The sequence below is a fragment of the Muscardinus avellanarius genome (genome assembly GCF_963383645.1).
Source record: "Muscardinus avellanarius genome assembly, chromosome: 2".
NCBI lineage: Eukaryota > Metazoa > Chordata > Mammalia > Rodentia > Gliridae > Muscardinus > Muscardinus avellanarius.
Genome location: NC_137787.1, coordinates 128,251,076 through 128,275,997, shown reverse-complemented (window position 1 = coordinate 128,275,997; position 24,922 = coordinate 128,251,076).

The following is a 24,922-nucleotide window of genomic DNA, read 5'->3' as shown; positions in this document are numbered from 1 at the left end:
CCTCCTCCCTCCTTCCCATGCTTGGCTTAGTGGTTGACATCTAATTTTATAGCAATTTATCAAAAATTAATAACGATAATCTCACGTAACAGATTCATTTGTCTGATATCAAACTTTTGATCACTTAGAGATAACATTTCAATATTTCTTTTTGCTTTCTTTCTTACCAGAGGATATTTTTTCTTTGTATTTTTCCTAAGGTGAAACTATCATACATTTTTTCCAAAAAAAACTATCCTACCATGAAATATGAACTCTAAATACCCAAAACAATCTCGAAAAAGAACAAAGCTAGAAGATGTACATTTTCTGATTTCAAATCTTATAAAGCTACATTAATTGAAAAAGTACAGTACTGCTATAAAGGCAGATATATAAACCAGAGGAGTAAAATAAAAAGCCTAGAAATAAATTCTTCCATGTATGGTCAAGTTAGTTTTGACAAGGTTTCCAAAAACATTTGGTGAAGGAAATAATGGTCCTTTCACTAAATATTGTTGAAAAATAATAATTACATGAAAAAGAATAAAGTTGGACCCTTACCTAACACCATATACAAATATTAACTCAAAATAGATAAAAGACCTAAATGTAAATCTTAAGACTATAAACTTTTAGAAGAAAACCTGGGTCATAACACTTCACAACATTGAAATTGGCAGTGATTTCTTGGATATGATTTCAAAGGCACAGGCAACAACAGAATAAACAAACAAACTTCCTAAAAAAAAATTGTACATCCAAAGACAATGTAAACAGAGTTAAAAGTTACTGATAGAAAGGGGTAAAATATTTCCAAATGCTATATCTGAAGATATATTAATATTCCAAATAGAAATCCTAAGAATTGCCGGGCATGGTGGCGCACGCTTGTAATCCCCGCGCTTGGGAGGCGGAGACAGGAGGATTGTGCAGGTTCGAAGCCAGCCGTGCTGGCTTAAGAGACCCTGTTTCCAAAAATAAAAAAGTATAAAATAGGTCTGGGAGTGTAGCCCGGAGGTAGAAGGGCTTCCAGGAACCCCAGTACCACCAAAAGAAAAAAGAAAAAAGAAAACAAATCCTAAGAATTAGCAACAATAAAAGCAAACAATACAATTTAGAAATAGGTAAAAGACTAAAATAAATAATGAATCTCCAAAGATTTTAACCAATAAACACATGAATATATTCTTCTTTGCTTAGTTGTCTGCTGGATGGAAAGTTTTGTTTCTCTGGTTCTGGTGTGTATTACCTATCTCTTCTTTGTAGTTAATCTCTTTGAGATATTTTCTCTAGCGCTGGTTTTGAAGACATAAATTCCTTCAGTTTCTGTTTGTCATGGAAGCTTCTTATTTCCCCATCTAATTTGATAGATAGTTTTGCTGGGTAGGAAATTTTTGGCTGGAAGTTGTTTTCTTTCAGAGTTTGGAATATGTTACTCCAAGCCCTTCTGGCTCTCATGACTTGGTTTGGGAAGTCTGGAGTGACTCTAATTGGCTTGCCTCTGAATGTCACTTGGCCTTTTGTTTTTGTTGCCTTTAAGATTCTCTGCTTGGCTTCCACATTGGTCATTTTGACAATTATGTGGCGTGGGGATCCTCTTCTCTGATCCTGTCTAAAGGGAGTTCTATACGTTTCCTGGACCTGTGTATCGACCTCTTGCTCTATGTTTGGAAATTTTTCTACTATTATTTCTTTGAAGAGATTGTTGATCCCTTTAGTTTCACCTTCTTTTCCCTCCTCTATTCTGTTTATTCTTAGGTTAGCTCTCTTAAAATGGGCCCATATTCTTCAATGTCAGATTCCTGCTGTCTGATTTTTTTTTCTAAGTTATAAATTATGCATTTGTTTTTGGAGTGATCCTCTTCTAGGAGCGAGATTCTATTCTCCATGTGGTCTAATTGATTGTTTATACTTTAAATTGAAGCCTTTACCTTAATGATTGCATCCTTTATGTCTTTTAGACTCTCTCTAAAATCTTTTCGAAGGTCTTGTATTATTTTGACAGTTAGATTTCTGATTTGATCTTCTGGAGATCTCTGAATTTCTGTGTTATCAGGTTCTGATAATATGGGGTTGTGGGCATTCATTGCTCTATTGTTGTTCCTCTTTCTCATGATTTCAGAAGTTTGTGCCTTCCCTGGATCACTACGACTTCACTTAGGGTGCTCTGTATCTCGAGTCTATGGTAATCTCTGCCACTGCTACTCCTTCACTGGGTTGGACTGCAAAATCTCAGACCCAGGGAGATTATCAAAGTCCCTGGGCATGCAGTACAGGGTTTTCTCCTTTAGGGGCCGCAATTTCACTCACGGTTATTGTGCGTGTTGATCAGGAGCTGTCAAGGGCGCGGTGAACTCACTGTCGCTGCTGGCAATATGGCGCCACTGCCACCCACTCGGCTGTGAGGCTGGCGTATTTCTTTTCTAGTTTTGAGCTCTGTTCTGAGTCTCTGGAAGGCGTGATGAGCTTGACCAATGGGAGTTTTAGACGTTCTTTGCGCTGAAAGAACTGCTGAATTACACCCGAATGATCCACAGCTGCTCACTTCAGTTCCTTGTTTACCTTTCCTCTCTGGAGCCTGGTGTTTTGAGGGAAGATGGTGCCAGCGTGGCCCTGCTGCTGCATTGCGGGCGTGATTTCTGGTCTCTGGTTGTTCTTCTAGTCTTTTTTTTTCTCTGTCCCTTATGTTTACATTTTTTATTTCTTTGCTGATGGCGTTTTCTGGCTATGAAAAGCGCTGATTTTGTGGCAATAGAGATCGAGTTTTAGCAGGGCTCGTAAACGCTGCTTTTCTCGGTCGCCATCTTCCCGGAAGTTAAGACCAAAGTTTTGTGCTCATGTTCCTTCCTCTATTATTTCGTTATCTTCATGTTCCTAGGCAAAAGTCAAGAGTAAAACAGGAATGGGTCTTGATATCATGGCATTGAATAAAAATAAGATTGGATTAATTCATAAATATTTTTCAGATGTGAAAGGTGTATGAGATCAGGAACAGAGCAGGGAAATGGCTGCATAGGGTGGAATGGTTGAGCCATTGCTGAGCTTGGTTCCTGAAAACACAACTAATAAGTGATTAAGGGTTCACGTGAAAGTATATTTTCACATATTCTAAACATTGAAAGGAGAAGGGGAGGGAAAATTTAGAGAAATTTGACAGAAAAAAAATCAGTTTATGATTAGGAAACCCCCTGATTGTCAAAATGAAAGATGGTGGGGGTGGCAAGGATACTTTTAGAAAAATATTCAAAGCAAAGTTAGAGGAGACTAAATTTAGAAGCACTGTCTTAATGGAGTGCAAGGGTGAAACTGGTGGCAAAGAGGTGTTTTCAAAGTCTGCTTTTCTGTCATCTTCAATTATATAGGAATATGGTATAAAATGAGTTTTAGATTAATTAGTGGTTTTTTTTTTTTTTTTTTTTTTGGTACTGGGAATTGAACCCAGGGCCATTCTATCTCTGGACTATGAATCACCACCATTTTTATTTTTTTATTTTCATACAGGATCTTGCTAAGTTGCTGAGGCTGGCCGCAAACCTGCAATCCTATTTAGTGGATTTACAGGTATATGCTACCACACCTGGCTTAATCTTTATTTTGAGGTGATGTTGCTAAAACTAACTCCATGGATTAGAACCTGACAAGGAACAAATTTACATTCGTGTGTGTGTGTGTGTGTGTGTGTGTGTGTGTGTGTGTGTGAGAGAGAGAGAGAGAGAGAGAGAGAGAGAGAGAGAGACTGGGATTGAACCCAGAGGTATTCTACTTCCAGTTACACCTCTAGCCCTATTAAATAATAATATTATATTATATATATTATTGTTATTATTTATTTTGTGGCACTGAGGATGGACCCCAGGAACATTCTACCTCTGAGTTACACTCCCAGCCCTATTTTTTATTGTTTATTGTGAAACAGGGTCTCACTGAGTTGCGAAGGGCCTTGCTAAGTAGCTGAGGCTAGCTGTGAATTGCTATCCTCCTGTCTCAGCCTCCCAAGTACTGGGATTGCAAGCATGTGCCACCACACCTGGATATTTTATTTTTATTTTGAAACAGAGTTTCCCTAGGTTGATGCAAGTCTTATTACTTGCTGAAGCTGTCCTCAGCAATTTTGTCTCAGCTTCCCATGTGCTTGGATTACAAGCAAGTACCACCACGTCTGGCTAAGGTGGCAGAATTTGAGCTGGAAGAGTACGTGAAGGTTTTGAATTCTTCCCTTCAGTGTGCTGGGAAGCGCTGAAGAACCATGGAGGCAGGCACTCTGCCTTTTGATTTGGAGGCATCTATTCTCTATAGACTTACTTCAAAGGTGGAGGTGGTTTTGTGTACTTCATGTAACCCTTGCTTTCTTGCTTTCTTGCAAACATTTCCTGAGCATCTTCCGAGAGCTGGGGGTACCAGAGAAATAAGCCCCAGCTCTCTGCCTCTGGGCTCAGTCTACCTGGAAGAGAGCGATGGATCGGCAGCAGCAGCCCTGGGGCGTGTGTGGAGACAGACGCCAGGGCCTGGTGCCGGAGGAGCCCCAAGCCAGGAGAGAGCACAGGTCACTGGGGTTCCCTGAAGAAGATGAGGCTTTGAGTCCTTAGGCAGAGCAGAGCAGAGCTGGAAGGATGGCAGGGGGGGAGGTAGAGATGTCAGCTAGAATGGGCAGCCCTGTCAGGTGGTGAAAAAGCCCCCAGCCCCCTGCCCCGAGAAGGTGGAGGTAGTCTTGGCCGGGGACACAAGGAGCACAGCTTGGTGTGCCGCTGGAGGAAAACTAGTGAGAGAGCTGTGGCTGCTTGACTGGCTCACAGCAAGGTTGGTGGTAGATTAGGATTCAGTAAACATTCCTCAGGGGCCCAGCTCCCATGGTGACATTCACAGCAGAGAGCAGTGGTCCCATGAGCTCATAGTGGGGTGGAAAAAATCCCATCACCTAGCATTTTTACTGTACCTTTCCTGTGAGTGTGGAGTGTGTGTATGTGTGTGTGTGCGTGCACGTGTGTGTGTGTGTGTGTGTGTGTGTGAGAGAGAGAGAGAGAGAGAGAGAGAGAGAGAGAGAGAGAGAGAGAGAGAGAGAGAGAGAGGCTGGGGATTGAAGCCAGAGGCATTCTACCTCTGAGCTACATTCCTAGCCCCTTCTATTTGATTTTTTAAACAGACTCACTAGGTTGCTAGCTGCAAACCTGTGATCCTTCTGTCTCGACTTCCTGTACTAGGATTACAAGTGTGCACCACCATGCCCAGCTTACTCTACCTTTTCTGTGTTGCCATTTCATGGGGAGGGGGGCTGGAAATTCAACCCAGGGTTCAACTCTGATCTACATCCCATCCCTTTTTTTTTTTTTTTTTTTTGGTGGTACTGGGGTTCCTGGAAGCCCTTCTACCTCCAGGCCACACTCCCAGACCTATTTTATACTTTTTTATTTAGAAACAGGGTCTCTTAAGCCAGCGCGTCTGGCTTTGAACCTGCGCGATCCTCCTGTCTCCGCCTCCCAAGTGCGGGGATTACAAGCGTGCGTCACCACGTCCAGCCCCATCCCTTTTTATTATTTATTTTGAAACAGAGTCTCGCTAAATTGCTGCAGACCTTGCTAAGTTGCCAAGGCTAGCCTGAAACTTGTGATCCTCGTGTCTCAGCTGGCCAATTACTGAGATTACAAGCGTGTGCCACCACGCCGGGCTTGTTGTCGTAGGTTTAGATACACAAATATCTGCCGCTGTTTTACCATTGCCTACATTGCAGTACAGTGATAGACCCCACGGGTTTGTAGCAGGTGACACCATCCAGGTTTGTGTAAGTGTGGTTTATGGTATTTGTATAAAGACAAAATCAGCTAGAAACAGTTCTTAAAATATATAAGTCTTCGAGAGGAGCATGGCTGTATGTCTCCATGTCCCCACTAGTTGTTCAGAAGCCAGAAAGACTGTCAGCGCCCACCAAAGACCCACCAGGCCCCACCTAGCCCTGCGGTCTACAGTGGCAGGGTGAGGGTCTGCCACCCTGCCAGCCCAGCCCCAGGGTCTCAGCCCCTCCCTTCATCCAGTCCCATTCCTTTTAGTCTTCCAGCAGGGGTGGGGGCTGTTCTCTTCCCTCAGTTCTTCCTCCTTGTAGGCCTCAAGCTCCTGCCTGGGGGGATGGGACTGAAGGGGCAGAGCCGGCACACCCAGCAATGACTGATAGACACTCACTTCATGATAATCCTGGGGCCTGGGAGCCGGGAGCAGGACTGGTCTGTCTGGTGTGGATGTTGGAGGACAGCGCACGGGGCTTCATGATGCTCCCCTCTCTCTGCTATTGCATATTTGCAATTTTCCATAAGAGCTGAAAAGCAGCCCAGCATGGCGGCACACACCTCTAATCCCAGTGTTTGGAGGCTGAGAAAGGAGGATCACAGGCCAGCCTCAGCAGCTTAGGGAGGCCCTCAGCAACTTAGGGAAACCCTGCTTCAAAATGAAAAATAAAAGGGCTGGGGGTGTAGCTTAGAGGTAGAATAGCCCTGGGTTCAATCCCCAGTAACACACACACACACACACACACACACACACACACACACCCCACAGGATTTTGTCAAAGCTGTAGATTTACAACGGTACTTCATTTTTGCTGCTTAGTTTTGTAATTATTTTATGTTCACCACTGTAAAGACTAAGGAAGCAAGGAAAAGCTGACCTGAATCATCTCTGGCTTGGACCTCTCCCCCCTTGCTCGCCTGCCACTGCCCACTGTCCTCTACTCCTCCCCGTCCTGGTTTTAATCAATTACCCTACAGCTTCACTCCTCTGCCCAGCTTGTTTTGCCAAAGGAACACTTTCCTTTATCTCTGTTCCCCATCCCCAAGGGAAACCCTCAGTGTAAGGAAGTTAGAGTTTAAGCCTAACAGACACCTTCCCTGCCCTAAGCTCTTCTTCCCACCAGCTAAGACTCCCATGTGCTGCAGACTCCCTGGTTGTCATAATTGATTTTAAATTACCCAGCTAGGCATGGTGGCACAGCTTGTAATCCCAGCATTTGGAAGGCTGAGACAGGAGGATCCTGGTTCCGCAGACAGCCTCAGCTACTTAGTGAGGTCTTCGGCAACTCAGAGACACTGTTTCAAGATTAAGAATAAAAAATAGGGATGGGGATGTAGCTCAGAGGTAGAATGCCCCTGGGTTCCATCACTAGTACCAAAAAAAAAAAAAAAAAATTACCCTACCCCAAGTGTCTCTACCTTAAATATTCTTTTTTCATCTTAAGTTTCCCACAGGTCTCCTAGAGCCCTGAAAAGATGCTTATAATGTTAAGCATGAAAAACGCATTTCAGACATATACGTTGGGATGGAGACACTTGAAGATAAAATAACTTAGGAGTCAAAAGGTAAGACAACAACTAGCAAGAGGAGTGGCTGTGTGGGGTGGGGCCTTGGAAGCTGGAGGGGTGGGTAAATCACAGCCGCTTTATAGATATGAGTTTGAACCCAGAGTCATTCTACCTCCAAGCTACACTTCAGCCCTATTTTATTTTTTATTTGGAAACCAGATCTTAATAAGTTGCTGAGAGCCTCACTAAGTTGCTGAGGCTGGCCACAAACACAGTCCTCTGTCTCAGCCTCCTAAGTACTGGCATTACAGTTGTATGCCCCCATGACTGCTCTATTTTTATTTATTTTTAGTGGTATTTATTTATTTATACTTGGTCCTGCAGATTGAACCCAAGGGCATTCTACCTCTGAGCTACACCCCCAGCCCTATTTTATTTTTTATATGGAAACCAGGTCCCCCTAAGTTGATGAGAGTCTCACTACATTTTTTTTTTATGGTGGTACTGGGGGTGGAACCCAGAGGCTTTCTACCTCCGGGCTATACTCCCAGACCTATTTTTATTTTATATTTTTTATTTGGAAACAGGGTCTCACTAAGTTGCTGAGAGCCTCACTAAGTAGCTGAGGCTGTCTTCGAACCTGCGCGATCCTCCTGTCTTAGCCTCCCAAGCGCGGGGATTACAAGCGTGCGCCACCACGCCCGGCGAGTCTCACTACTTGTGAGGCTGATCTTGAACCTGTGAACCTCCGGTCTCGGCCTCCCAAGTACTGGGATTACAAGTGTGTGCCACCACGCCCAGCCACAGCCAGTCTTGTGACTGTCCCTCCTTCTGGGCTTCCCCTTCCATTCTACCTTCTCTGGGGCTAGTTGCTCCTAATCTTCCAGCTTGTCTCCAGGCGCCCCTCTGCCTGGGCTTTCTATTTCTCCCTGGGCGGTGCAGGTCTCTCCCAGGGGCCCCAGAGACATCTGCATACGGAGTGCGCAGTACAGTCTTACCATTTCCCCTGCTGGAAGTCCTCTGCACCTGTGTTTCCTTCAGCCTCTCAGCTCCCTGGCTAGCACCCAGGAGGTTCCCAAAGAGGCTGGGGGATCCGGTTCCCAGCCCTGCTGGAATAGTAGCCCCAGATAAAGATAGATAACTTTTTTTTTCAGTACTCAGGATGGAATCCAGGGGCATTTTACATCCGAGCTACCCCCACAGCCCTATTTTTTAGTCCTTTTATTTTTGAAGCAGGGTTCCACTGAGTTGCGAAGGGCCTTGCTAAGTAGCTGAGGCTATCCAGTCTCTGCCTCCCGAATGCTGAGATTACAAGCCAGCGCCACCACACCTCGTGATGGATAACTTTAACAAGCCCTCAGGCTGAAAAACAGAAATGCCACCTCCGTGATAGATAGAAGAGGAATGTTTTTTCTCAGTGGTGTAGGACCTGATGGGATGATTTGTTATTTTTGTTTATTTGTTTTGGTACTGGGGTCTTCTACCTCCGGGCTACACTCCCAGACCTATTATATTTTATTTTGAAACAGGGTCTCACTAAGTTGCTGAGGCTGGCTTTGAACCTGTGCGATCCTCCCAAGTACTGGAATTATAAGCGTGCGCCGCCACGCATGACTTAATTTGTTATTTTACTTCTACACTTTTATTGTGTGCCGACTAGGAGTGGCCACAATCCCAAACATTATTTCTGGTGGTATTGAGGGTGGAACCCGGGGTGGGGGGGTGTTCTACCTCCAGGCTATACTCCCAGACCTTTTTTATACTTTATTTGGAAACAGGGTCTCACTAAGTTGCTGAGAGCCTCACTAAGTAGCTGAGGCTGGCTTTGAACCTGTGCGATCCTTCTTTCTCAGTCTTCCAAGTGCTGGGATTACAAGCATGCACCACCACACCCAGCATTATTTTTTATTTTTGGTACTGGAGATTAAGCCCAAGGACTTTCTACCTCCAAGCTACACCCCCAGCCCTATTTTAATTTCTAGTTTGAAACAGTTTCACTAAAACCCCAGCCTTATTTTATTTTATTTATTTATTTTTGCAGTACTGAGGATTGAACCAAGGGGCTCTAGGCTCCACTCCCAGCCTTATTATTATTATTATTATTATTATTATTATTATTATTATTCTTTATTTTGAAACAGAGTCTCACTAAGTTGTGGAGGGCTTCACTAAGTAGTTGAGGCTGGCTGTGAACCTGGGATCCTCCTGTCTCGGCCTTCTAATACTAGGATTAAAAATGTGTGCCACCATGCCTAGCTTCCTATTTTATTTTTCTTTTCTTTTTTTGCAAGTCTGGGGATGGAACCCAGGGGCATTTGACCTCCAAGCTACACCCCCTGCCCTATTTTTTATTCTTTATTTTGAAACAGGGTCTCACTAAGTTGCAGAGGGCCTCACTAAGTAGCTGAGGCTGTTCACGAACTGCGATCCTCCGGTCTCAGCCTCCCGAATGCTGGGATTAGAAGTGTGTGCCACCACGCCTGGTTTTGTTTTGTTTTGTTGTTTTTACACATGTGTGTGGTGCTGGGGATTGAACCAGGGGCATTCTATCTCAGAGCTCGACGCCCAGCCCAATTTTTTATTCTTTATTTTGAAACAGGGTCTCACTAAGTTGCGGAGGGCCTCACTTAAGTAGCTGAGACTGTCCACGAACCTGGATCCTTCTGTCTCAGCCTCCCAAGTCCTGGGATTACAGATATGAGCCACCAAGCCGGGTGTGGTGGCGCATGCTTGTATTCCCCGCGCTTGGGAGGTTGAGACAGGAGGATCGCACAGGTTCGAAGCCAGCCTCAGCTACTTAGTGAGGCTCTCAGCAATTTAGTGAGACCCTGTTTCCAAATAAAATATAAAATAGGTCTGGGAGTGTAGCCCGGAGATAGAAAGCATCTGGGTTCCACCTCCAGTACCACCAGAAAAAAAAAAAAAAAAAAAAAAAAAAAAAAAAAAAGCATATATGAGCCACCAAACCTGGCTCTTTTAGATTTTTAGATTTAACTTAAACTTTAATTCCCTCCCCCAATCTGGGGATAGAACCCAGGGGCATTGTACCTCCAAGCTAAACCCCAACCACCTCCCCCCCCCCTTTTTTTTTTTTGATTGGCCTCAAACTGGCAATCCTCCTGTCTCGGCCTTCCAAGTATTTGGGTTACAGGTGTGTAGACACCACCATGCCTGGCTAGAGTGAACTTTTATCCATTTGCTTGTATTTCCTCTCCTTTACCCCCCCCCACCTCATATCTCATGAAATCAGTAAAAAAATGTGGATTATTTCACAATACTAAAAAAATGCTAGGGGTGTGTGTGTGTGTGTGTGTGTGTGTGTGTGTGTGTGCATTTAAATATTTTTATACTTTTTTCTCAAGTTGCTTTTTGGACTCTTAAGACTTTTTTCATAATTCAACTATTGAAGTCACAAAGTTACCTTAAACTATTGTACCTACTTGACATCCTTTAGCATAGCATCCTTTGTCCGTCCTTCCTTCCTTCCTTCCTTCCTTTCTTCCTTCCTTCCTTCCTTGCTTTCTTTCTTTCCCTCCCCTCACGCTTTGGTGCTAGGGATTAAACTCAGGGCATTCTACCTCCAACCTATACCCCCAACTTCCCCCACCCCCTTTCTTTTTTCGCTTTGGAAACAGGCTTTTCCTAAATTGTTGAGGGTCTTGCTGAATTCCTGAAGCTGGCCTGGAATTTGCAATCTTCTTGTCTCAGCCTCCCAAGTAGGATTACAGACCATGCCCAGCTCCTCAGCCCCCTTTTTCTAAAGAGTCTGACAAAGGACATATTTCTCTTTTTAGAAAGTAATCATAGCCAGGCGTGGTGATGCATGCTTGTAATACCAGTACTTGGGAGGCTGTGACAGAAGGATCCAGGTCCACAGCCAGATCCTGTTTCAAAATAAAGAATAAAAACTAGGGCTGGTGGTGTTGCTCAGAGGTAGAATGCCCCTGGGTTCAATCCCACTACCATAAATAAATAAATACCTTATATTTAGCCAGGTGCAGGATGATTGCAGGTTTAAGGCCAGACTCAGCAATTTAGTGAGGCCCTCAAAAACTTAGCATGACCCTGTTTCAAAATAAAAAAGGACTAGAGATGTAGGTAAGAGGTAGGAGGCACCTGGGCTTGATTCTCAGTACCACTACCATAAAAAAAAAAATCTGTAATTTAAAAATCTACTTTTCTAGAATATCATATTGGTTGCACAACCCTGCAAATATACTAAGAAAATTTAATTGCATACGTTATACAAGTGAATTTGACGGTTTGCATACACATACATACTGCATACACATATATATCAATAAAGCTGTTTTTAAAATCCTGTGTAAGTCAGGCATGGTGGCGCACGCTTGTAATCCCAGCATTCAGGAGGCTGAGACCAGAGGATCACAGTTCATGGACAGCCTCAGCTACTTAGTGAGGCCCTTCGCAACTTAATGAGATCCTGTTTCAAAATAAAGAATTAGAGCCGGGCATGGTGGCGCAGGCTTGTAATCCCAGCATTTGAGAGTCTGAGAGGACAGCCTCAGCTACTTAGCGAGGCCCTTTGCAACTCATTTAGACCCGGCTTCAAAATAAAGAATAAAAATAGGACAAGGGTGTAGGTTGGAGGTAGAATGCCCCTGGGTTCCATCCCCAGACCCCCCCACACACAAAAAAAAAAAGAATAAAAAATAGGGCAGGGGTGTAGCTCGGAGGTCGAATGCCTCTGGGTTCCATCCCCAGACCCACAAAAAAAATAAATAAATAAATAAAAAATAAAATCCTGTGTAAGGCATCCTATGTAAATGAATAGAAAGGTCTGGAAGGAAGTACATGAAGTTGTTTGTTAACAGGAGAAAGGTGCAGAGGGTATGAGCTGTGGAGGTGGCCCGAAGGAGAACAAGCTTGACTTTAGTATCCTATGTGCTTCTGTATCTGAATGTTTTAAAATGAGCATACGTAGTGCTTTGTGCTATATTTTTGTTTTGTTCAAGGCTGTAATCCCAGCACCTACCTAGATCAGTGCCGTCACAGAGCAGAGCCTCAACAAATATTTATCAAGCTGAGCTCCATAGCACTTGACTGCACTCCCAGTACTTTGGAGGCTAGGACAGGAGGATCTCAGGTTCAGAGCCAGCTTCAGCAATGAACAAGGCGCTCAGCAATTTAGGGAGACCCTGTTCCCAAACAAAAAAATAAAACAGGGTTGAGGGGGTAGCTCAGAGGTAGAACGTCCCTGGGTTCGATCGCTAGCACCCCCACCCCACAAACCCCAAATATTTTTCAAATAAATAATATTTTCGTGAAAAATTTTAAACATAAAAACACAAAGCACATTATAACTTGGTTGATTTGTGTAAGGCTAACTCAAACCTTCTAATTTTTAAAATCCATTTTGAAGATAGATTTGTGGAAGTGATACTTCTCAGCCATTTGAGAACTATTCTTGGAATACTCTGAATGAGTTCTGGCTTTAAAAATCCAAGTTCTGAATTTGATTTTTGGCTGCACAATTTGGCTATGAAAGGAGTTTCCCCAGTACATCTTTTAGTCAATCTGTTACAAAGCATGTACAAAGATTTACTTTTCTTACATAAGAAAATGAGATATTGAAGCCGGACGTGATGGTACATGCTTGTAATCCTAGTACTTAGGAGGCTGAGACAGGAGGATCACAGATTTGTAGCTGGCCTCAGCTACTTAGACCCTCCACAACTTAGTGACCTTGTTTCAAAATACAGAATAAAAAATAGGGCTGAGGGTGTACTTCGGTGGTAGAATGCCCCTGGGTTCAATCCCTGGTGCCTAAAATCAAAACAAAACAAAACAAAAAATGAGATGTTGTAATTGAAGCACTATGTTAAATAATTGTTTGGTTTCTGTTCTTCTTTTGTTTGATACTGAAAGTTGAGCCCAGAAGCAGTATTCCTCCAAGCTACATCCCAGCTCTATGTTTTTCTTTTTTAAGTGGCATTGGGGGTGGAGCCCAGAGGCTTTCTGCCTCCGAGCTATATTCCCAGCCCTATTTTATATATTATTTGGAAACAGAGTCTCATTAAGTTGCTGAGAGCCTCACTAAGTAGCTGAGGCTGGCTTTGAACCTGCGTGATCATCCTGTCTCAGCCTCCCAAGCCTATGCCACCATGCTCGCTGTTTTGGTTTCTTTTTTCTTTTTCTTTTTTTTCTTTTTTTGGTGGTACTGGGGATGGAACCCTTCTACCTCTGGGATACACTCCCAGACCTATTTTATATTTTTATTTGGAAACAGGGTCTCTTAAACCAGCACAGCTGGCTTCGAACCTGCGCAATCCTGCTGTCTCCACCTCCCAAGCCTGGGGATTACAAGCTTGCGCCACCACGCCTGGCTTGTTTTTGGTTTCTTGAAAGAGGGTCATGCTAAGTTGCTGAGCCTGGCCTCAAACCTGCTATCTTCCTGTTTCAGTCTCCCAACATACTGGATAAAAAGAGAGCACCATCATGCCTAGCTTTGATTTTGTCTTTAAATGATCTGATTGAAGTTTTTCTTAGACAATTGTAGAAGTAAGGTAGTTTGAAATTCAGGTTAAAATCTGTGTTGAGCTGGGCGTGGTAGCGCGAGTTTGTAATCCCAGTATTCAGGAGGCTGAGACCGGAGGATCGCGGTTCGCGAACAGCCTCAGCTACTAAGTGAAGCCCTTTGCAACTCAGTGAGACCCGGTTCAAAATAAAGAATAAAAAATAGTGCTGGAGGTGCAGCTCGGAGGTAGAATGCCTGAGTTCCATCTGAGTACCACAAAAGAAAAAAAAAAATCTGTGTTGATACATTCCCCTTCCTGATATAAAGTATGCATATTAAGATAAATACTTGATACATATATGAAATGCTGAAATAGTATTGTCTGTATTCATGGTTAAATCTCATTAATCACCTAGTGATTATTTATAATTTCCACATTTTATTCTGCTGTGTGCTAAAATGGAAGTTATTTGCTTTCTCTTTCTTTCTTTCTTTCTTTCTTTATCTTTCTCTCTCTCTCTCTTTTTTTTTTTTTTGTCATGCTGGAGATTAAACCTAGGGATACTCTACCACTGAGTTATATTCCCAGCCATTTATTTATTTATTTAATTGGCAATGGGGATTGAACCCAGGTGCATTCAATACCTCTGAGATACTCCTCCAGCTTCCCCTCCTTTTTTTAAATGGTACTAGGGATCGAATTCAGGGGTATTTTACCCTTTGCTACACCCCCAGCTCTTTATTTATTTATTTATTTATTTATTTATTTATTTATTTATTTATTTATTGTGGTACTGGGGATGGAACCCAGGGGCCTTCTACCTCCGGGCTACACTCCCAGACCTATTTTATATTTTCTTTGGAAACAGGGTCTCTTAAGCCAGCTGAGGCTGGCTTCAAACCTGCGCAATCCTCCTGTCTCAGCCTCCCAAGCGCAGGGATTACAAGCATGCGCCACCACGCCCGGTTTATTTATTTTAAAACAAGGTCCCAAGCAAGGTGTGGTGGCCTATGCTTGTAATCTCAGCACTGGGGAGGTGGAGACTGGAGGATAGTGGTTTGTGGCCAGCCTCAGCTACTTAGCAAAGCTCTTTGCAAGTCAGTGAGACCCTGTTTCAAAAACTATAAAGAATAAGCCGGGTGTGGTGGCGCATGCTTGTAATTCCCGTACTTGGGAGTCTGAGACAGGAGGATCACGCAGGTTCAAAGCCAGCCTCAGCTACTTAGTGAGGCTCTCAGCAATTTAGGGAGACCCTGTTTCCAAATAAAATATACAATAGGTCTGGGATATATAGTATAGCTCAGAGGTAGAAAGCCCCTTGGTTCGACCCCCAGTACCACCAAAATATATATATAAAGAATAAAAAATAAGACTAGGGGTTAGCTTGGAGGTAGAATGCCCCCCTGGTTCAGAGATAGAAAGCCCCTTGGTTCAACCCCCAGTACCACCAAAATATATATATATATATATATATATATATATATATATATATATAGAATAAAAAATAAGACTAGGGGTTAGCTTGGAGATAGAATGCCCTCCTGGTTCTATCCCAAGTACCAAAATAAATACATACATACATAAACAGGGTCTCAGCCAGGCATGGTGGTACATGCTTGTAATCTCAACATTTGGGAGGCTGAGACAGGAAGGAAGGTCATGGTTCGTGGACAGCGTCAGCTATTAGTGAGGTCCTTTGCAACTCAGTGAGACCCTGTTTCAAAATAAAGAATAAAAAATAGGACTGGGGCTGTAGCTCGGAGGTGGAATGCCCCTTGGGCTCAATCCCCAGTACCAAGGGGAAAAAAAACAGAGTCTCACTAAGTTGCTAAAGGCTTCACAAGGTTACTGAGGCTGGCTATGAACCTGTGATCCTCATGTCTCAGCCTCCCAAGTACTGGAATTACAGGTATGCACCACCACTCCTGGCTCTACTACTATTATTATTATTATTATTATTATTATTATTATTATTATGTGGTACTAGGGATGGAACCCTACCTCCAGGCTACACTCCCTAGCCCTATATTTATTCTTTATTTTTTGAAACAGGGTCTCACTGAGTTGCAGAGGGCCTCACTAAGTAGCTGAGGCTGTCCACCAACCGCGATCCTCCTGTCTCAGCCTCCCAAATGCTGGGATTACAAGTGTGCACCACCACGCCTGGCTTTTATTTTATTTTATTTATTTATTTTATTATTCATTTATTTATTTATTTTGGTGGTACTGAGGTTCCTGGAAGCCCTTCTACCTCTGGGCTACACTCCCAGACCTATTTTATATTTTTATTTGGAAACAGGGTCTCTTAAGCCAGTGCGGCTGGCTTCGAACCTGCGTGAACCTCCTGTCTACGCGGGGATTACAAGTGTGCCCCACCACGCCCGGCTATTTTATATTATTTTGTGTCAGGGTCTTGCTAGGTTGTTCAGGCTGGTCTAACACTTGTCATCCTCCTGCCTCAGCCTCCAAGGAAGCTGGAATTCTGGCATGTGCCTGGCTTAGAACAGGAGTTCTTAAACTCTTTGGAGGCCAGGAGCTCCGACTATCTGCCGAAGGCAGTGCAGCTTTGCAGTAGTAGTAAAAGACACACGTGAGGATGGTTCCAACCCTCGGGGTAACAACTCTGGTTCTCTGGAAATATCCAGAGATTCAAATTTACCCATGTCCATTTAATTTAAGAGCTTGTAATTTTGCCAAGGCTTTTAGCTTTAGTGTTGATGATGACTTCCATATTTGTTTTGTAGTCTTCTTAGTATTCAATTTCTTTATCCAATACACTATCCAATGAGCTTCTCCGGGTGTGAGGTACTCAGCTGGCTTGAACATGATTGGCCAATGGACTTCAGATTCATGGTAGCCACATCCTATTCCTGGGAGCAAAGTTTAGTGGTTTGAGTTTTTTTTTTTTTTTTAAGTAAATTCAGCAGTTTTCTGAATGATTTGAAGTTCTTACATAATTATTTATAGGTGACAAAACTAACAAATTGACATCTTAAAGTTCTGTTTTGGTCTTATGATCCTGAGAAGTCCAAGAGTAGCAACTATGGTTTTTAAAGAAGAAGGAAGAGCTGGATGTGGTCGTGCATGTTTGTAATCCCAGTAATTGGGAGGCTGTGGCGACAAGAGGTTTGCAGGTTCAAGGACAGCCTCAGCAAATAGTGAGACTTTAACCAACCTAATGAGACCCTATTTCAAAATAAAAAATAAAACAAGGCTAGGGATATATCTCAGAGGTAGAATGCCTCTGGGTTCAATCCCCAGTACCACAATAAAGTAAAAGTAAAGAAGGGACCACTGATTAATGAAGAAATATTTCTCATTCTTTGTGCATCAGTGAGAACCAAAAGGGTGTTGTGGTTTCTAATGTGGCTTGGGGAATGCTCATGACAGTGAGATCAGTCTGGGTCAACTGTGAGGCTGCCTGAAGACTGATATGGAGAAAAGCTTCATTGGAAACAAGAAAGGGGAGGGAAGGGAAGGCGCCGAGGCGAGTAGCATGGGAGCTGTGTCTGGGCGAGTCGGTGGAGACTCTGCTGAAAAGTCACCCAACCTGGACCTCGGAGACCTAAGCATACCTCGATGACAACTAATGGGCAAGGAAGAGATTGGGGTGATTTCCAACCCATCTTCAGGATAAAGAGTTTGCTGGCTCCCTTTGCTAAATTTGTGGTATCTGGGGCAAGAATCACTGGAATTGTATCTTACTCTATATTAGGCAGCTTTCCATCTCTAAACCAAACACCTGAGATGGCTAACTTATAAAGAAAAAAGGTTTATTTTGGTTGCAGTTTTGGAGATTCCAGCCCAGGGTCAATGACCCCCTTGCCTTCAGGCCTGTGGTGAGGTGGAACATCAAGGCCGGAAAACATGGCAAGCAAACCACTCACCCCAAGGAGAAGCTAGAACAGGGTCCTACAGTCTCCTTCAAGGGCGCACCCCAATGGGCTTCAGACCTGCCACTAGGCCCCGCCTCCAAAGGCTCCACGGCCTCCCAGTGGCGCCACCGGAGGAGCAAGCCCTTCCTCATGGACCTTTAACAAACACCTGGGGTTCAAACTGAAGCCAGGCAAAGTGGCGTGGGCCTGTAATCCCAGTACTTGGGAGATTCAGACAGGAGGATCGCAGGCTCAAGACCAACCTCAGCAACTTAGTGAAACCCTGTTTCACAACAAAAAATAAAAGGGATGAAGGAATAGCTCAGAGATAGAATATCCCTGAGTTCAATCCCCAGGAGAAACTTTTAAAAAATGATTCAAAAAGTCGGGCATGGGAGGCTGAGACAAGAGGATGCTGTTTCGCGGACAGCCTCAGCTACTTAGTGAGGCCCTTTGCAACTCAGTGAGACCCTGTTTCAAAATAAAGAATAAAAAAGTAGGGCTGGGGGTATAGCTTGGAGGTAAAATGCCCCTGGGTTTCATCCCCAGTATGGCAAAAAATAAAGAAAGAAAGAAAAATAAAGAAAAAGATTTAAACTATAGTATACTCCATAACTAGACTTGGACAGGGGTTGAGGTTAGAACCGTAGGAGATGGAGCAAGAGATGGAGACTTTAACGGAGCAAGCAAACTCGCCAAGCTCTCCCATACCCCTAGCAGTGCTGATTCCCCGGTCCTGCCCCCTCCTGCCGGACCCCAACAGGGTTAGGACAAGTATATTCGAGGATAAACGACAGAAGAACAGGACCAGGTTTGTCCAGCCAAAGTCTGAGGCTGCAGGAGAATATATTTTTGCATGTTTTTCATGTCAATGAAAATAGAGTAGGTGGTAGGTCCAGTTTTGAACCTACCACCTACTTGATGTGGAAGCCTCATTTGAGCACCTCAGCTGCAAGTAAAAGGAGAGAGGATAGATCGGCACAGTGATGTTGGACACACGCATCCTCCATGCTGGAGGATCCTAGTTACATGGAAATGCTAAAAGAGTGGTAAAAAGAAATGGTAGTACTGGAAAAGGAATTGATATTCAAGGATCAAGATCTGTATTTGCATTTGAGAGGAAGGAGGATTGAGCTGGGGGGAGGGGCCCCTGTGAGCATTGAATTCTATCTATCATCTATCTATCATCTATCTATCTATCTTCATCTATCCATCTATATCTACCTTGTGGTACTGGGAATTGAACTCAGAGGCATTCTACCTCGGAGCTACACACCCAGCCCCTTTTGTTTAATTTATTTTTATTTTTTAATTTTGAAGCCCAGCCGGGTGTGGTGGTGCAGGCTTGTAATCCCCACTCTTGGGAGGCGGAGACAGGAGGATCATGCAGGTTGGAAGCCAGCTGCGCTGGCTTAACAGACCCTGTTTCCAAATAAAAATATAAAATAGGTCTGGGAGTGTAGCCCGGAGATAGAAGGGCTTCCAGGAACCCCAGTACCATCAAAATTAAATAAATAAATAAATAAATAAATAAATAAATAAATAAATAAATAAATTTGAAGCCGAATCTAAATTACTGACAGTCTCAAGCCGGGTGTGATGGCATACACTTGTAATCCCAGTATTGGGAAGCTGAGACAGGAGGATCATGGTTTGCAGGCAGCCTCAGCGATTTAGGAGGCCCTCGGCAACTTAGTGAGATCCTGTTCAAATTAAAGACTAAAAAATAGGGCAGAGGGTGTTGCACATGCGTGTAATCCCAGCATTTGGGAGGCTGAGACAGGAGGATTGTGGTTTGTGGCCAGCCTCAGCTACTTAGTGAGACCCTTTGCAACTCAGGGAGACCCTGTTTCAAAATAAAGAATAAATAATAGGGCTGGAAGTGTAACTTGGAGGTAGAATGCCCCTGAGTTCCATCCCTAGTATGGCAAAAAATTAATTAATTAATTAATTAATTATATTGCTGACAGTCTTACTAAGTTGCTGAGACTGGCTTTAAACCTGCAATCCTCCAGTCTCGGCCTCCCAAGTACTGGGATTTCAGGTATGTGCCACCACGCCCGACTTTTATTTTTTTATTTAGAAACTGTGTCTCATTAGGTTGCTGAGGCCCTCACTCAGTTTCTGAGGCTGTCCTCGAACCTGCAATCCTCCTGTCTCTGCAAGTATTGGGATTATAGGCGTGTGCCACCACACTTCACTGAATTTTTATTCTTTATTTTAATTTAATTAATTAATTAATTTAGTGTGTGTGTGTGTGTGTGTGTGTGTGTGTGTGTGTGTGTGATGCTGGGGTCAATTCAGGGCCTTGTGCATGCTAGGCAGGTCCTCTACCATTGAGCTATATCCCAACCCCAATGTCTAAGAAGAAAGTAGAAGAGATGCCATGTATGAATTTCTGAGCATGATGGCAATATTGCCTTGTGTGTGTGAGTATGTGCATTCCATTCCAGGAATGGCGCATCAGTCTGATGGGAGGAATATCTTATGGAGAAGCAAGCAGACATCGGCCTGGAAAGAAATAAAAGAAATGAAGAGAGGAAAAAGAGGCTGGGGGAGAGAGGAAAAGAAAGAAAAGTCCCCACATACGTTCAATTGAGTCCCTTCTCTTAAATGACTCCAAATTTCAAGGAAATTTTTCTAGAAAAGCAATCCTTCTCCTTTTCCTGGATATATCGCATTTCTCTTCTGAAAATCCAGCAGCAAGGACATGATGCTATTTTTTTATAAAGAATCTCCTCCCCACAATGCTACCTGGAGAAAGGTCAGCTGGAGACTGCTCTCTGGTCCTCTTCCCTGCACGGTTTCTGGCAAGGCTCTTATTTGATGCTCAGCGTCCGGAAGGCTGGGGACTTCTACATAAATGCATGTCCTGGGTGTGTGTGTGTTTAAGGGCCATTGACAACATTTCCTATTCACTACAGTGTCCTGCAGCTTTCAGGAATAGAGCAGATAGTGCAGGGAGGAGGCCTGGGTGGCAAACTGTGAGTCTAGGGAGACTGTTGGAAAGACTGTTATTTCTTAGGGACTGGCCTTTGGTGAGCTACTGATAGGAGGCCTGGAGAAAGGACAGCCTGGTGATACTCACCATAGACTGAATCCACAGATCAAAGAAAAGAACAAATGCTCTCCTGACTCCTGATGTTCACCTCCCCCTCTTCCCTTTCCTTAGGCCGCCCCTTCTTCAGATGCCTGGTGGTATCATAAAATTTCATTAAAAATAAAAGCAAACAAGCTGTGTGCAGTGGCACAGCCTGTAATTCCAATACTTGGAAGGATGAGACAGGAGGATCACAGGGTTGAGGCCAGCCTTGACAAGAATTTTAGTGAGAGTCTCAGCTATTTAGCAAGACCCTGTTTCAAAATAAAAAAAATAAAAGAGCTGAGGGTGTGGTTTGGAAGTAGAACACCCCTGGATTCAGTCTCAAGTACTACAAAAAATAAAAATAAAAAAAGAGAGCAATCTTAAGTGTTGAAATTGACTTCAAGTTGATGTACATCAGCACTGAAGCCAAGAGGGTCCATGGCCTGTGTGATGGTGGTGGAACAGAGAAACAAAAGAGGTGACAGGCCACTCCCTCCAGATGGGAGGCATGGTCTGATCTAGACATCCCATTATGAGGACATTGGCCAGCTCTAGAAGGCAGAATGAGGACCAATGGGAGGAAGTGACCAGTAAATATGCCCTGGAGTAGAATAAGAAAGAAATTTCTGTTCAAAAGTATAACGGGATAAAAATCAAACCACAGAACAGTATTCAAAGTGTGATCTCGCTTTTGTTTGAAATTGTACACAAAAGCTAGAAGGCCAGGACAGCCAGCTAATAGTCCACCAAAAGTATCCAAGCAAGCCAGGATTGGTGGCGCCTGTAATCCCAGTGCTTGGGAGGCAGAGACAGGAAGATTGCAGGTTCAAGGCCAGCCTCAGCAACTTAGTGAGACCTATTTCAAATTTTAAAAAATAAATAAATCCGGGTATGGTGACACACACTTGTAACTCCAGAACATGGGAGGCTGAGACAGGAGGATCACACATTTGCAGCCAGCCTCAGCTATTTAATGAGGTCCTCCACGACTTAGTAAGACCCAGTTTCAGAATAAAAAATAAAAACTAGAGCTGGGCATGTAGCTTGGAGGTAAAATACCCCTGAGGCTCAATCCCTAGTACTGCAAATAAATACATAAATACAATTTAAAAACAAAAAGAGCTGGGGGTGTAGCTCTGAGGTAGAATGCCCCTGGGTTCGATCCCCAATCTCTAGAAGAAGAAAAGAAAGAAAGAAAGAAAGAAAGAAAGAAAGAAAGAAAGAAAGAAAGAAAGAAAGAAAGAAAGGCAAAGGAAAGAAAACAAGAAGGAAGGAAGGAAGGAAGGAAGGAAGGAAGGAAGGAAGGAAGGAAGGAAGGAAGGAAGGAAGGAAGGAAGGAAGGAAGTCAAAGGCCAGGCCTGGTGGTACATGCTTGTAATCCCAGTAGTTAGGAGGCTGAAACAGGAGGCTCAGACAGGCACAGCGGCCCTCACCTGCAATCCCAGTATTCAGGAAGCCAAGACCAGAGGATGTCAGGGTCAAGGCCAAACTCAGCAACTTAACCAGACTCTGTTTCAAAATAAAAAATGAAATAGGGCTGGGGGTATAGCCTGGAGGTAGAATGCACCTGGGTTCGATCTCCAATCTCTCTCTCTCTCTCTCTCTCTCTCTCTCTCTCTCTCTCTCTCTCTCTCACACACACACACACACACACACACACACACACACACACACACACAGAATTTGTACTTTTAGAGAGACAAAATGGTGGTTGCCAGGGAGCTGGGGGAGGGAAAGAAACTGAGAAGTTTAATTAATTAATTAATTCTTATTGCTTTCTTTTTTGCAGTGCTGGGATTGAACCCAGGGGTGAGCTACACCCCAAGTTCTTTTTACGTTTTTATTTCCTTTTACCTTGAGACACAGTCTCCCTAAGTTGTCCAGGCTGACCTCTAACTCTCAGTCCCCCTGCCTCAGCCTTCCAAAGTACTGAGCTCACAGGAGCGCATCACCATGCCCAACTCTAAACTTACTTTTTTATTATCTGTGGTAAATGTACAAGTTAATGAATTATAAATTCCTGGCAGACAGTATAAAGATCTGGGAACTATCTCTGCAAAGACATCGGGAATCCAGGTGTCCACAAACCAGTCCCCTTTTCCTTATTCCAATTAGTGTCACAAAAGCCATCTTTCGGGCACCAGGACCACTAGCCCTGCTTTCCCTACCTTGGCACCGATGCACAGGCTTTTCTTGTGGGAATTTATTTTCAGTGTGGGAATTTATTTTCAGTATTTAATTAGTTATTTGGTTCTGGGGATAGAACCCAAGGGTATTCTATCTTTGAGTTACACTCCCAGCCCTTTTTATTTTTTATTTTCTTTTATACTGAAACAGGATCTTACTAATTTGCTGAGAATCTCACTAAGTTGCTAACGCTGACCTTGAACCTGTGACCTCACGATCCTCCCATCTCAGCCTCCCAAGTACTGGGACTATGGGTGTGTGCCACCATGCCCACATTCTTCACCTTAACATTTTATTAGCAGTGTCTTTCTAATAGCACGTTTTAAAATTTTGATAAAGTTTATCAATTTTCTCATTTATGAAAGCTTACTTTTTGTGTCCTAAGATTTCTCCTCTATTTCATTGTAGGAGTTTTCTAGTCTTCTATTTTACATTTAGGTTTATTATTCATTCTGATAATTTTTATATCTAGTGCAAAGTAAGGATCAATATTCACTTCTTTTTCTATACTACTATCCAGTTTTAACATGTTTTGGTGAAGACATTTTTTTCCTCCATTGAACTGCCTTACAACCTTTTTGGAAAATCACTTAACCATACATGTGTGGGACTATTTCTGGAGTCTCTATTCTGTTCCAGGCAGAGATATCTAGTGAGATGTTTGAAACAGAGAATTAAATGCACTTTTTTTTTTAAAACTGGATATCACCAGGGTACCTGTGCCCAGCCCAGAGAGAAAAGCACCTACCTTGAGGCAGGCCTGCCCACCATCAAATGTGCATGCCAATTCTTAAGTCAGTCAAAATACATATCTCTTTTTTACTCAATTAGAGCCAAGACTTACAAAGTAGAGGAAAATATAAAAACCTGGGTTTAGCCGGGTGCGGTGGCACACACTTGTAATCCCAGTACTTGGGAGGCTGAGACAGGAGGATCGCAGGTTAAGGGTCAGTCTCAGCTACTTAGTGAGGCCCTCTGCAAGTTAGTGAGACCCTGTTTCAAAATAAAGAATAAAAAATAGGGATGTGAGTGTAGCAGAGGTAGAATGCCCCTGGGTTCCATCCTCAGTACTGGAAAAAAAAAAAAAAAAAAAAAAAAAAAAACAGCTCTGGGTTCAGACTTTATCAAATGCATATTGACAAAAAGTATTCAGGGGACCCAATTTTTTTTCAGCTCTAAACTTGCTCTTTTATTATCAGTGGTAAATGTACAGGTTAATGAATTGGAAATTCCTGGCAGATAGCATAAAGATCTGGGGATTTTCTCTGCAAAGACCATCAGGAATCCAGATGTCCACAAACCAGTCCCCTCTTCCTTATTCTGATTTGTATCACAGAGCCATCTTTTGGGCACCAGGACCACTGGCCCTGCTTTCCCTGCCTTGGCACGATGCACAGGCCTTTCTTTCCCACTAGAGCTCAAGGAAAGCCAGTGCTTTGCAGAAACTGACACACCCACCATCTGAGAATGGTGGCCTTCCGGCCCTAGGGTGGCTCAGATCCCCTTGTTTCCATAAAGCTTCTTTTCTTATGTCCCTCCATTTACCTAGGAATAATGATCTGAATGGAGGAAATTTATCCAAAAGATTATATTTTTATAGATATGAATGTAAAATTAATAGGAGAACAATTTTGAAGACATAATAGTAGAAGAGGCTAAATAAAAAACTTGATTTTAGGCCAGGCATGATGGCACATGCTTGAAATCCCTGCGCTTGGGAGGCTGAGACAGGAGGATCACAGGTTCGAAGCCAGCCTTAGCAGCTTAGTGAGGCTCTCAGCAACTTAGTGAGACCCTGTTTCCAAATAAAATATAAAATAGATCTGGAGGTGTAGCATAGAGGTAGAAGGCCCCTGGGTTCCATCCCCAGTACCACAAAAAATAAAAAATAAAAATAAAACTTGATTTTAATTTTTTAAAATTTTTTTATTATTTTTTGGGTGGTACTGGGGTTCCTGGAACACTTCTACCTCTGTGCTACACTCCCAGACCTATTTTTTATACTTTTTAAATTTGGAAACAGGGTCTCCT